Source organism: Neltuma alba, unplaced genomic scaffold (assembly GCF_004799145.2).
Source record: "Neltuma alba isolate B1F8T4 unplaced genomic scaffold, ASM479914v2 tig00011551_pilon, whole genome shotgun sequence".
Classification (NCBI taxonomy): domain Eukaryota; kingdom Viridiplantae; phylum Streptophyta; class Magnoliopsida; order Fabales; family Fabaceae; genus Neltuma; species Neltuma alba.
Window position 1 is genome coordinate 282398 of NW_021636212.1, and position 4178 is coordinate 286575.

Genomic DNA, 4178 nt, shown 5'->3' on the forward strand with positions numbered 1-4178 from the left:
AAAAAGCAAAGTTCCATGCATATGCTAAAGTGCAGAATAAAAAAATCAGTGGGTGCTTCTATATATACCTAGCAATTCTGTCCAGAGACTCCCCACACCATTTACATACTCAAGTCTTATTATGGCTGTGAGCTGCAGGAAATGGAGGCTCATGACTATTTCCCTGTGCCTTGTCATTGTTTCTCCTCCAATCTCCCACGATCTCTTTCATTCTGCAACAGTCATGGACAGAAATCACAGCATGCATTTATCAAAAATGCCAAACAAGTGGTGAAGAAGATCACAGGAAGGCATCAGTTGCTTGGAACACAAGATTTGCCTACCCGTCTCAGCCCCGGAGGCCCAGATCCTCACCATCACTTATCTCCCTCTAGAAGTACTTGAAAAAAGAAGAAAAGAAAGATAAACAAGCTTTAATTCTTGCTCACGAGGACAAGAAAAAGGCCCACACAAACTTAAAGTTGTGCGCTATTGATGTTTGTGCCATTATATTCCAGAAACAGGTGATCTGAATAAGAAGTGAAACCCGTGAGTCTTAGCCTGTTTCGTCCTTTTTCTTGTATTTCAAATAATTTGAGGGGGAGATTTGTGATGGTGAGGATCTGGGCCTTCTTATGTTCCAAGCAACTATTGCTTTTGTGTGATCTCCTTCATCACTTGTTTGGCATTTTTGATAAATGCATGCTGTGATTTGTGTCCATGACTGTTGCAGAATGAAAGAGATCTTCGGAGATTGATGGAGAAACAAGGACAAGGCACAGGAAATCATACCTCTTCTGACGGCGTGCGTGTGAGAGTGACGATCTGGTTTGTGATCAGGGAACTAGTTTTATCTTATTATGAATTATCAGTTATGTTTGGAAGTCTATATTTAATTGCTTGATGATTAATGCGCTTTCCATTTCCTATATATCATTTCAATCACATCCCCAGTTTCCGACGAGCGTTTGGTTTAGCTTTAAAAAGGTATTTTGCGCCTTATAAGACAAAATTGATCCCCTCATACGTCCATCTTGTACAGCTCAAAATCATTTAGAATAAGATAATTCAAACAGACATCTAGTAATTGGTAAGAGAGCTCCCCTGATCCAATGGTGGCCACTCACTCTTATTTGCAATATTCCATGCTAGAATAGAAGTGCAAGAATATTTTATCCTTACTTTAACTATTAATACAGTTCTGAAAGGCTTTTTTTCACCCAATGTTGAGTTTTTTTTTTTTTCAAAGGTATAATAACATGTTGCCAAAGAAAAGGATAATATCATACTGATTTTAAAACTTTCATATATTATGTTACTCCACAATTTTTATTAGGATCTAGTTTATCTAAATTTACTTTTGGGGCAAAAATTATACTTTAACCCATAAAATGTATAGTATAACTGGTTAAAACAACGGTAAAATGCATGCGAGTTATTATTCAATTATTCTTTTTTTTAATACAATATTATTCAATTATTCTAAATGTGACACATCATCACAAATGAGTATAATAGATTATACTGCTCTGGTATTTAATCTAAGACTTAATTAGATGGTTAGTGGTGGTTCTATATATAAGATTTATTTCACATATTTATCAATTTTTTCTTAAATTAACCCCATTGATATTCTCTCAATAGTAATCAAATAGGAAAAGGAGAGAGGGATGGAATTAAGAAAGATGCCTATGGTGTTTTGAAAAAAAAACATATTATATTAACTAATTTAACTAATATTTTTAATTTACTTAAATTAGTTAATTAAGGTTTATATTAAGAATTGGATGAGTATATGTATATCTTTTGCGAACCAATACTGCAAAAAAGTAAATAAAAGAAGAAAAATATATGCAAGACGACCCCAAAATTAGTTGGCATAGCGGAAAAAATGGGCCCCCAACAGGTGAGCCCAGTTTAGTTTGAAGTTCAAACTGTGCAAATGGAAGCTTGTAATCCTCGACTGGCTACTTGTATTTGGATCATCTAATGGCTTTTGCTTTAAATGCCCTTCATTAAATTTGGAATTCGAAAAACTACGCGAGAGATGCTAAAGAAGACATTGAGAATAATTTAATCTAGTATGCAGAAAGGTTACCGATTTAATCAGGAGCAATTTTTTTTATTTTTTTCCTGAAAAAAAAGATTATTAATGATTTCTTAACGTAAGAGCTAAATAACTACTCCTCCGGTCCTAATTATAAGACCCAATTGACTTATTTGAGGAGATTAAGGAAGTAAGTTAAGTTGGTTATTTATAATAAATAAGTGTTGTTATTCCTAAAATATCCTTACTAATTAAAAATGCATAAATATAAAAGAGAAAATGGATTGGGTCTTATAATTAGGACCAAATAAAAAGTCAAATTGGGTCTTATAATAAGGACCGGAGGAGTATTTTATACATATTAACAAAATTAATTAAATTAGTCATTTATGATATCATTTTTAATTATATACATTATAATTCCTTTATTATGTGCAATTGATAGAAATATTTTGAAAAATATTATAAGTTTAAGACATGAAATAGATTGAGATTTTATATTTGATATTAAAGTAAACTCCTTGTCTCTTATATTTAGTTCGGAAAGTCATATTTGAGTTTAGAAATGAGGATGAATAAACTACAAAAGATTGCCTTCAGTTATTAAGATGTGTTTGGATTAACAATAATAAAATAACTTAAATTATAATAAAAGTTAATTAGTGTTGTAAATTGGCTTTTAATCAAAAGATTAATTTAAAAAATTTAAACTTATTAATAAAAAAAATTTTAGATGTAAAATGATTGAAAATAACATAAATTTTATGAATAATACATATTTATATTTTTTTACATTATTATCAGGTATTCAGCGCTTTTGATAGTATATAATGTGATAATTTTAAGCGAAATATTAAAATTAGAGTTAATTATTAATTGAAATACTAAAATATTTAATGAATAAATTGAATATAAATTAAAAATCTTGTTGAAGTGAAACTCCTAAGCTTGGGAATTCCACACATGACTAGTGAGTTGCTTACACGAGAGAGGAGATAAATCACGATTGGTAAAAATTCTAGAACAGCGTCAAATGCCCTTCACGGCCATTCCCATTCAGATTATACTATGTAATTTGGAAAAAAAAAAAAATTTCAGGTCATCTGGTGAATTTTTCTTCGTTCAACTTTCATTTTGTCATACGATCTTTTGAAAGTAGCTCGCATATTTTTTCTATCCAAGCCATGAGATGGATAGTTTTTAAATTTTTTTGAAAATCATACTTTTCCTGATATTAAAATTTATCGACATTTAGAGAGAGAGAGAGTATTGTTTGGGCTTTCTTATAAGGAAAAAAATTCACATTTTGATTATTTGAATACATTAATTTTTGTAATATTTAATAATTTGACATTTGATATAATTATAATTTATATATTTTTATTCATTAAATATATGACTAAATGCTCAAAACCCTCTGAACTTTGAATTACCTGCATATAACTTCCTCAAACTTTACAATTTTAAATTAGGGATCCTAAAGTTTCATGTTCTAATTTTCAACTCCCATGCGATTAAAAATTTAGATTACCCATTAAAGTTTAACAGTTTTTGTGACGAAAGAATTTGTTATATTTTTAATTATATATCAAGACAATTTATAGCTCCATGTCCTAATGTTGCTAGCTAGTTGAAGCATAATATATTTTGGTGGTGATGTCCTCCAATGTAAGTGAATTTCAAGAAGATGATGCATTTTGATGAACTTGCAATTTGCAGTGAAAGCAATACAGGGAGAGAAAGATGATAGATCAAATGTCTTAAGATAATTCCCCAGTTCATGTCCTACACAACACATGCCGTTTAAATTATTTTAGTTTTACCAATGGAGATTAGGTCAAACGAAAAGGGTTAATCTTTTACAACATATCGAGTCAAGGTTCGAATCTCCGCTAGGTGATACATGTACTCAGATTTAGGGTGTGTTTGGATGAAACCAAACCATGGTTTGGAGAATAGCTTTGAGAGAATAGATCTGAAAAAATAGATTATGTGAAGAATAAATTTTATAAAAAGTGATTATGAGAAGTGAGAGTGTTTGGATAGTTGTTATCAAAAATACTTTTTATATATACAAATTACTAAAAAAATATAAGTTAATATGATAATTATATAAAAGATAAATTTTATGATATATTTTAATTTGAAAGAA